Raw genomic sequence first — 11,483 nt, forward strand, 5'->3', positions numbered from 1 at the left:
TGTCAATATGCTAAAGCCCCAAGGCCATTCCTGCAGATGCTACCAGGCAGTTCTGATGATAAGTATATCGACCTGGAGAGAAAAAGTGTTAAGTTTTCTGTGTGATGTAAGTGCATCTTACCAGGACCTTTTGTATAATTCACCAGATCCACCTTTAGAACTGAAAATCCTTGTCATCTCAAGTGAAGCTAGTACTGCCAATTAAAAATGCCACTGAATCCCCAACCTCAATCAGTCCTTTTCTCTTCCTATCCAATGAATAGTTATTAAATAGCTGAATCACAAGGCTGTTTCTCAGATAGAAAGTTTATTTCCTTAGAGCAGTAGTGCATTTCTTCCATTAGGATATGTGAATACGTTTTACTATGGAGCTTGCTAGCATTGTTAGTGAACTAGTTTTCAAATTGGATTAAAAAAAAACTTTTTATTTTGAAATCACTCAAACTTACAAGATAGTTGAAAAACATTACAAAACTCATACAGAGAACTTGACATAACCTTCACCCAGATACCCAGATCCACCAACTTTTAATATTTTAGTATTTTGTCACATTTTCTGTATCATTATGTCTATTTATGCACTCATCCACCCATCCATCATCTATCCATCTAGATCTATCATCATCCTCTAAACATTTGAGAGTAAGTTGCATACCTCATGCCTCTTGATTACTTAATACTTTCGTGTACATTTCCTAAGAATAAGGACATTCACTTACCTAACCACCTTAAATACAGTTATCAAGTTCAAGAAATTTAAAATTTATATAAAACTTATGTTATATACTCTTATTTTTCATATGTCCCAATAATGTCGCTTTGGGCCTTTTCTTCTCCATTATTAAATCCAGTCCAGGTTCATATATTGCATTTATTTATCACTGTCTATTTAGTGGTTCTCAAATTGGATATTTTGACTTTGACTCTTCCACTTCTTCGTCCCATTCTGGGTATTTTCCGCCACCTCCTAGGTATTTGTCACCATTACTATAAGGAGAGAACTAAACCACTCTTTTCCACAGTGGTGACTCCTGGAAAAAGTCCACCACATTTGGGGGGGGGGGGGGATTGCTTCAAAAAGAGAGGTAATGCTGGAGTTATGAGATGGTGGCATTCCTCCAAAGGGCAGGGCAGAATTGGGAAGAGACCGCAGGAGGCAAAGCTATGTGAATCATATATTTGTTGAAGATAAAATTTGCTTTGTCATTCATACATGCATACATGCATACATACTTAGTTAATTCATATGTATTTCAGTGAAAACCATATTCACATAAAAGGTTAGAGATTATTTGGTATTGTTAGTCCTTTGGTCTAATTTTTAGTATCTTCACTGCTGGCTTCTGTTAAGAGTGCCACAGACTCCATTTTGATCACGGACACATGGATACATCCATTTAGGATTTTAGATTTCTTTTTAAAATCAATGCCAGTTAAAGTGACCCAAGCCTAAATCATGGCTCTTAATTTTCTGTCCTAATGAATATCACTGTGATGAAGGAGCAGCAACTTGAATAAACAAACATTTACCAAGTGCCAACTGTGTGCAAGACCTAGCGATGCTGTTCTTATTGCACTGTTTGAGTTGAACGCAATGTGTGCACTGAGGCAGGGAAGAGAGGCAGGCAGGGTAGAGGAAAGCTTGGAAAGTTTTCAAGATTAATTAGCATGAAGGTGGGGCATTTGGGATATCTGGCACCAGATAGTAATCAACAGTACTAATTATACTCTCATATTAAATCAGTTATGGTGGATGAATCCGAGTTCATCAGCCAGTATGGTTAAGGATGCTGCAGCTGTTATGAGCTTCTCTTTAAAATATGTTTACATGTTCTGATAGCCCATGTATTGGTGGATTGGGTTTATTTTGCTGAATTTGTCTTTTAGAAAATGAACTCCCATTTCTTTTCCATCATAGTAGGAAACTGTAATATGAGTGAGATGGGTCAACATAAATATCACCTGGAATGGTACATTATCAAGTCGCTGCATAGCCAATGCTTTGTATTTTCAGGTGTTTTTGGTAAATATATAAAGGTGTTCTCTGTGCTACAAAGGAATGTGATGGATCTTGAGAAACAAGTTCGAAATTACTTGGCTTCACTATTGGACAGAAGAAGACTCTATAATGTGTTCTGTCCATTTATATTCCCATTGGGAGATTACATGGCATTTGGGACTGAACAGGGCTGGCTGGTTGGATCAAGAATGGGTATTTTGTTTTTTTGAGCACATGCATTCTTCAGCAACATCTTTCTGGTAGTTTCAGGTAGATGGCATATGAAGGCTGGTGTGGCCTTTCTTTACTTTGACTGGCGTTTCTCTAGATTCATCACACTAAAATTGGGTGACATCTAAATATACCTTAAACTGAATAGCCATTTAGGACACCTGTGCCATTTTTGCAGGGAATTTAATAATTCAACTAAATGTATTGAATGCACATGATTGACATTCAAAGCATCTATTAATATAGGAAAATGAGAGAAGTCCATTTCTCTTTTTAAAAATTAAAAAGTTTTTTTTTTTTTTAGGAAATAAAAGGGTCTGTGATGAAGAACACTTTTAGTAAGTGGCCAGCGTAAGGTGATAAGGGCTTCCATCAGGATCAGTGGAGATAATAGTTCAGCTTCTCAGAATAGTTCTTCACCTTTGTGAGCTATTCACACTCATGTTTTTCCTAGAAATTTCTGAGCCTTAGGTACTTTTAAAAAAAATTTATGAGCTGCTATGTGTGATCATGATAGGTTGAATTGGTACCCCAATTTAGACATGTTCTTTTTTGTTTGTTTATTAGAGAAGTTGTGGGTTTACAGAACAATCATGCATAACATACAGGATTCCCATTTAACATACATCACGAACACCTTGCATTGGTATGGAACATTTGCTACAACTGATTTCAGCACATTTTTAATAACTGCACTACTAATTAAAGTCCATGGTTTAACTTAGGGTTTACTGTCTGTATAATGTAGTTCCACAGATTTTAAACACATTTTATTGTTACTGTATTAGTCTACCAAAGGGGTGCCTATGCAAAGTACCAGAAATCTGTTGGCTTTTATAAAGGGGATTTATTTAGGGATAAAAGCTTACAGTTTCAAGGCTATAAAAAGTCTAACTCAAGGCACCATAAAGAGATGTTTTCTCACCAAAGTCAGGTGCCGTATGTTGAAGCAAGATGGCTGCCGATCTCTGGCTGGTCTCTGTCTTTCCCTCTGGGCTCACCTTTTCCTCTTAAGTTCTGTGGCCCCAGTCTCTTGAGACTTCATGGTTAAGTGATCCTGTAGTCCTCTCTCTCCTGGCATAGGGCTTGTTTCTTTCTGGGCCTCCTGTGTCAGTCTTGGCGCTTCTGCTCTCTTCCCAGTCACAGCTGTAAGCTATCAGGCAAATGGCACATCTCTCCCTGGGGCTTCAGTTGTTTGAACCTCCTCCTTTCTCTCACATGAGAGGATAAAAAATGACAGAGCTCTCTTTCTGTTTGTCTCTCCCTATAGGTCTGTTTATATCAGACCTAGCAAGGAGGCGGGGACTCAACCTGAGTCATGCCTTACTGATGTAGTTGAATCAAAAGCCCTAATCTTAATAGGTAATCTAATAAAAGCCCCTCAACTGAATTTAATGCAATCAAGGGGTATCACACCCAGATGAATAGATTAGTTTACAAATAATCTTTCCTTTTGGGATTCATAAAATAATCTGAAATTGCCACAGTTACAATATATACAATCTAACATTTCCCTTTTTAATCATATTTGGATATATATTTCAGTGCTGTGAATTGCATTCACAATATTATCATCCATTACCAAAACATTTCCATCATTCAAAATAGGAACCCTGTGCATTTTAAGCCTTAATTTCCCATTCCCTATCCCAATCCTGTCGCCTGGTAACCTAGAGTCTAGATTCTGACTCTATGAGTTTGCTTATTCTAACTATTTCAAAACCATGAGACCATACAGTATTTGTCCTTTTGTGTCTGGCTTATTTCATTCAACATGAATTTTTTTTTTTTAAGATTTATTTATTTATTTATTTATTTAATTCCCCCCCCCCTTCCCCGGTTGTCTGTTCTCTGTGTCTATTTGCTGCGTCTTGTTTCTTCGTCCGCTTCTGTTGTTGTCAGCGGCACGGGAAGTGTGTGCGGCGCCTGGGCAGGCTGTACTTTCTTTCGCACTGGGCGGCTCTCCTTACGGGTGCACTCCTTGCGCGTGGGACTCCCCTACGCGGGGGACACCCCTGCGTGGCAGGGCACTCCTTGCGTGCATCAGCACTGCGCATGGGCCAGCTCCACATGGGTCATGGAGGCCTGGGGTTTGAACCGCGTACCTCCCATGTGGTAGACGGACGCCCTAACCACTGGGCCAAGTCCGCTTCCCTCAACATGATGTTTTTAAGGTTCATCTATATTGTTGCCTGTATCAGGACTTCATTCCTTTTTACGGCTGAATAATATTCCATTGTATGTATAAATCACATTTTTTTTTAAGATTTATTTTTATTTATTTCTCTCCCCTGCCCCCAGCCCCCATTGTTGCTTTCTGTGTCCATTTGCTGTGTGTTCTTCTGTGATCGCTTGTATTCTTGTCAGCAGCACCAGGAATCTATGTCTTTTTCTGTTGTGTCATCTTGCTGTGTCATCTCTCCATGTGTGCGGCGCCACTCCTGGGTGGGCTGTGCTTTTATCACACGGGGTGGCTCTCCTTGAGGGGCACACTCCTTACATGTGGGGCTCCCCTACATGGGGGACACCCCTGTGTGGCATGGCATTCCTTGCGCACATCAGCATTGCATGTGGACCAGCTTACCACATGGGTCAGGAGGCCCTGGGTTTGAACTGTGGACCTCCTATGTGGTAAGTGGATGCTCTATCAGTTGATCCAAGTCTGCTTCCCTAGACCACATTTTATTTATCCACTCATTGTTTGATGGACAGTTAGGTAGCTTCCATCTTTTAGCAATTGGGAATAATGGCCCCATAAACATTGGTGTGCAAATATGTTTGACTCTCAGTTTTCAATTCTTTGAATTGCATATCTAGAAGTGGGATTGTTGGTTCATATGGTAATTCTTTTTTTGTTTTTTTTTTTAAAGATTTGTTTATTTTATTTATTTCTCTCCCCTTCCCCTTCCCCCCCCCCCCCACCCCGTTCTCTGTGTCTATTTGCTGCGTGTTCTTCTTTGTCCATTTCTGTTGTTGTCAGTGGCATGGGAATCTGTGTTTCTTTTTGTTGCGTCATCTTGTTGTGTCAGCTCTCTGTGTGTGTGGTGCCATTCCTGGCTGCACTTTCTTTCGCACTGGGCAGCTCTCCTTATGGGGCATACTCCTTGTGCGTGGGGCTCCCCTATGCACCTGCGTGGCATGGCACTCCTTGTGCGCATCATCATTGTGCGTGGGCTAGCTCCACACGGGTCAAGGAGGCCAGGGGTTTGAACTGCAGACCTCCCATGTGGTAGACGGACGCCCTAACCACTGGGCGCATCCCCATATGGTAATTCTAAACTTTCTGAGGAACTACCAAACTGTCTTTCACAGCATTTGCACCATTTTATTTATTTAAGATTTATTTATTTCTCCTCCTGTCCCCTCATTATCTGCTTTCTGTGTCCATTTGCTGCATGTTCTTCTGTGTCTGCTTGTCTTCTCTTTTGGCAGCACTGGGAATCAATCCTGGGAACTTCCAGAATGGGAGAGAGGTGCTCATTTTCTTGCACCATCTCAGCTCCTGTTCTGCTGCATCTCTTATTGTCACTCCTCTGTGTCTCTTTTTGGTGTGTCATCTTGCTGCACCAGCTCTCCACACAGGCCACCTTGCTGTGTGGGCCAGCACTTCTGTGCAGGCCAGGACTCCACTTGGGCCAGCTTGCCTTTACCCAGGAGGCCCCAGGAATCAAACCCTAAGCTCCCATATGGTAGACAGGAGCCCAATCACTTGAGCCACATCCGCTTCCCACAAAACATTTTATATTCCCACTAACAATGACTGAGTGTTCCTATTTCTCTTCATCTTCTACACTTGTAATATTCCATTTTTAAAATAGTATCCATTCTAGTGGGTGTGAAATGGTATCTCATTGTGGTTTTGATTTACATTTCCCTAATGGCTAATGATGTTGACCACCTTTCATCTGCTTTTTGGCCATTTGTGTGTCTTCTTTGAAGAAATGTCTTTTGCCCATATTTTTAAATTAATTTTTTCAAACAAATAAATTTTATTGATACATATTAATAAAATACACAGTTTCTATTAGCCCAAAAAGGGTACTTACAGTCATAAGGCCCTAAAGAGTTCATTTTAAGGTTCCATAAGAGGTACTTCCTTACCCAAAGTCATTTGCCATGTGTTGAAGCAAGATGGTGGGCAATCTCTGCCTGGTCTCTCCTTCTTCCTCTTAAAGCTCCATGGTCCTAACTTCTCCCAATCTCACCTGTAGGCTGGCATAAGGCTTGTCCTTCAAGGCTTTTCAGCTCCTCTGTTCTCTTCAGCTGCAAACTTACAGGCTCATCTCTTCCCAGGGAAGGGTTTATGGAACTGCCTCTCTTCCTCCTTGTTCTCTGTGTATCTACTTTTTTTTTTTTAAGATTTATTTTATTTATTATTTCTCTCCCCTTTCCCCCCTCCCCCCTACTCTGGTCGTCTGTTCTCTGTGTCCATTTGCTGCATGTTCTTTTGTCCGCTTCTGTTGTTGTCAGCGGCACAGGAATCTGTGTTTCTTTTTGTTGCGTCATCTTGTTGAGTCAGCTCTCCGTGTGTGTGGCACCATTCCTGTGCAGGCTGAACTTTCTTTCGCGCTGGGCGGCTCTCCTTACGGGGCACACTCCTTGCATGTGGGGCTCCCCTATGTGGGGGACACCCCTGCATGGCACGGCACTCCTTGTGCGCATCAGCACTGCGCATGGGTCAGCTGCACATGGGTCAAGAAGGCCCGGGGTTTGAACTGCAGATCTCCCATGTGGTAGACAGATGCCCTATCCACTGGGCCAAGTCCACTTCCCTGTGTATCTACTTTCATGTTCTTCACTAAGCATTTATATAGCCCACCAAGGGGGCAGGGAATCAACCTTGCACACCCTAATGATGTGATTGAATCAAAGCCCTCATCTTGATTTAATAAAATGAAAATGAAACTTCTGAATTTAGCACAATCAAAGGGGTATGATGCCCAGAGGAACAGACCAGTTTACAAACATAATCAATATCTCTTTTTGGAATTCATGAATAGTATCAAACTGCCACACAATTCATCTAAAGTGTACAAACAATGGTATTTGGTATAATCACATAGTTGTGTAGTCAACACTTAAATCATTACTAGTGGGAAGCAGACTTGGGAGGTCCACGGTTCAAACCCTGGGCCTTCCTGACCTGTGTGGAGCTGGCCTACGCACAGTGCTGACGTGCTCAAGGAGTGCCAGTGCCACACAGGGGTGTCCCCATGTAGGGGAGCCCCACGTGCAAGGAGTACACCCCGTAAGGAGAGCCACCCAGTACAAAGGAAAGTTCAGCCTGCCCAAGAATGGCACCACACACGGAGAGCTGATACAGCAAGATGATGCAACAAAAAGAACACAGATTCCCGGTGCCCCTGGTAAGGATAGAAGTGGTGACAGAAGAACACGCAGCGAATGGACACAGAGAGCAGACAACACAGGGGGTGGGGTGGGGAGGGGAGAGAAATTTAAAAATAAATAAATAAATCATTACTAGAGCATTTTCATTATTTCAATAATAATAATAATAAACAAAAAATAGACAAACAGGAAAATTTCTCACCTCTCCATCTCCTGTCTTTCCCCTGCTGTACATAGCTGCTATTTCTGGCTATTCTTGCACAAGTATTTATTTATTATTTATTAAGCAGTTTTATTGAGATATATTCACATACCATATGATCTCTCCAAAGTGTATAATCAGTGGCTTTTAGTATAATCACAATGTTGTACACTCATCATCTCAAAAATTTTATAACAATTTCATTAATCTAAAAAGAAAGACTCCACACCCCATAGCATTCCTTCCCTAGACTTACATAACCACTAGTCTAATTTCACCTTTATGAATCAATTTATATTTACATTTTATGTAAGTGGAATCATACAATATGTCGTACTCTTTGTCTGGTCTCCTTCTCTTAGTATAATGTTTTTTTGGCCTGATATTAACCTTTTGTAGTATTAACCTACGTTTGTTCAGCATCAAAGAAAAACAGTCTTACATATGCAATTTTACCCATATTCATATTCCATATAATGTATTTGTATTTCACATGATATATTTAGTTCACAATAGTGCAATCATACAGTATTTTTCCTTTTGTGTCTGGCTTGCTTCATTCAGCATAATGCCCTCCAGGTTCACCTATGTTGTTATAAGTTTTGTGACTTCGTTTCTTCTTACCACTGCATAATATTCCATTGTTTGTATACTCCAAAATTTGTTTATCCATTTATCTGTTGATGGACATGTGGGTTGTTTCCAACTTTTGGCTATTATAAATAATGCTGCTGTGAACATCAGCGTGCAGATGTCTATTCATGTCACTGCTCTCAGTTCTTCTGGGTATACATCTAGCAATGGTATTGCTGGATCCCATGGTAAGTCTGTATTCATCTTCCTTAGGAACTGGCAAACAGTCCTCCACAGTGGCTGTACCATTCTACATTCCCACCAAGAGTGAATAAGCATTCCTGTCTCTCCACATTCTCTCCAAAGAACTTTGACAACAGGGTGAAATGGCAGCCAACTCAATGGGAGAAAATATTTGGCAGTCATGTATCTGATTTAATATCCATGATACGTAAGGAGACCATACAACTCAATAATAAAAAGACAAACTACCTGGTTAAAAAATGGGCAAAACACTTGAAAAGACAGGAAGAAACACAAATGGCAAAGAAACACATGAAAAAGTATTCAATATCACTAGCAATTAGGGAAAGGCATATCAAAACTACAATGAGATATCATTTCATGCCTATAAGACTGGCCACTATTAAGTAGGAAAACTGTAAATCTTTTGTCTGTTTTTAAATTGGGTTTGTTTTTTATTGCTGAGTTGTAGGGTTTCTTTATATATTCTGGATATTAGACACTTATCAAATATGTGGTTTCCAAATATTTTCTTCCATTGTATAGGTTGTCTTTCTACTTTATGACAAAGTTCTTTGATGCACAAAAGTTTTCCATTTTTATGAGGTTTCATTTATCTATTTTTTTCTTTTTTACTCAAGCTTAGGATGTCAAGTCTAAGAAACCATTGGCTAATACAACATCCTGAAGATGGTTCCCTATGTATTCCTCTAGGGGTTTTATAGTTCCGGTTGTTTTATTTTAAGAGGTACCATGGATTGAACCCAGGACCTTGTACATGTGAAGTAGGTGCTCAACCACTGAGCTACACCCACTCCCCTAATTCTGATTCTTATATTTAGGCCTTTGACCCATTTGAGTTCATTTTTGTATATAGTACAAGGTAGAGGTTTACCTTCATTCTTTTGCATTTTGGCATCCAGTTTTCCAGCACCATTTGTTGAAAAGACTATTTTTTTTTCTGATTACGTGGACATGGTCCCCTTGTCAAAAATCAGTGAGGGTTGATTTCTGAATTCTCAGTTCATTTCCATTGATGTATATGTCTGCCCTAGTGCCAGAACCATTCTGTTTTGATAGGCTTTGTATTAAATTTTAAGATTGGGAATTGTGAGTTCTCCAACTTTGTTCTTTTTCGAGATTATCTATTTGGGGCCATCATTATTCCATATACATGTAATGATTGGCTTTTCCATTTCTGCAAAGAAGGCTATTGGAATTTGATTGGGATTGTGTCGAATCTGTGAATCTGTGAATTGACATCTTAACAATATTTAGCCTTCCAATCCATGAATGCAGAATGTCCTTCCATTTATTTAGGTCTTCTTTGATTCCTTTTAGGAATGCTTTGGAGTTCTCTGTGTACAAGCCCATTGCATCCTTGGTTAGATTTATTCCTAGATATTTCATTCTTTTAGTTGGTTTTTTTTTTTTAGGTTTATTTATTTATTTCTCCCCCCTCCCTCCATTGTCTGCTCTCTGTGTCCATTCACTGCATGTTCTTCTGTGTCTGCTTGTATTCTCATTAGGTGGCTCTGGGACCTGATCCTGGGACATTCCGGAGTGGGAGAGAGGCAATCATACTCTTGTGTGAACTAAGCTCCCTGGTCTGCCACGTTCTTATTGCCTCTCCTGTGTGTCTCTTTTTGTTGTGTCATCTTGCTGTGTCAACTCTCCACATGGGCCAGCAGTCCTGTGCAGGGCAGCACTCTGCGTGGGCTAGCTTGCCACATGGGCCAGCTTGCCTTCACCAGGAGGTCCTAGGTATAGAACCCTGGACCTCCATATGGTAGTCGGGAGCCCAATTGCTTGAGCCACGTCTGCTTTCTTTTAGTTGCTTTTATAAATGAATTTTTTCTTGATTTTCTCTTCAGATAGTAGAGAAACACTGCTGATTTTTCACTTGTTGATCTTGTGCCACATCTGTATTAGTCAGTCAAAGGGGTACTGATGCAAAGTACCAGAAATCTGTTGGCTTTTATAAAGGGTATTTATTTGGGGTAGAAGCTTAAGTTACCAGGCCATAAAGTGTAAGTTACTTTCCTCACCAAAGTCTGTTGCCACATGTTGGAGTAAGATGGCCGCTGATGGCTGCAAGGGTTCAGGCTTCCTCTTTCTCTTAAGGCTCCATGCTCCCAACTTCTTCCAATATAGCTGTAGGCTGGGATAAGTCTTGTCCCTCTCTTGGGGCTCATTTCTCTGGGCTCAGCTGCTCTGTTCTCACCACAAGGTCAGCTATAGATTATCAGGTTCTATCTCTTCCCAGAGCCTCTGCTGTGTCTATGGAACCATCTCTATTTCTCTGTGTTCTTCTACTGTGTGTTTACTTCCTGGGCTCCTGCTCAAAAACTCCAACTGTCTCCTCTGCCATGTCATTTTCTCAGTAGGACTTTATGTCCTACTGACATGGCCCAATCAAAGCTTTAATCAAGCAAAAGCTTAACCTCTGAATCCAGTACATCTAATATGCCCAGAGGAACAGACCAGTTTACAAACATAATCCAATATCTATTTTTGGAATTCATAAATAATACCACCTCTTTGCTGAATTTGTTTATTAGTTTTAGTAACTTTGTTGTAGATTTTCCTATGTATAGGAATGTATCATTCATTAATGAAGTTTCACTTTTTCTTTTTCCATTTGGATGTTTTTTATTTCATTCCCTTGCCTTATTGCTCTAGACAGAACTTCTGTTATAATATTGAATGACAGTGGCATCCTTGTGTTGTACCTGATCTTAGAGGGAAAACATTTAGTCTTTTACCATTCAGTATGATGTTAGTGGTAGGTTTTTCATATGTGCTCTTTACCACATTGAGGAAGCTTCCTTTTATTCCTAGTTTTCTTAGTGTTTTTATGAAGAAGAGTGCTGAATTTTGTCAAAT

Source organism: Dasypus novemcinctus, chromosome 8 (genome assembly GCF_030445035.2).
Source record: "Dasypus novemcinctus isolate mDasNov1 chromosome 8, mDasNov1.1.hap2, whole genome shotgun sequence".
Lineage (NCBI taxonomy): Eukaryota > Metazoa > Chordata > Mammalia > Cingulata > Dasypodidae > Dasypus > Dasypus novemcinctus.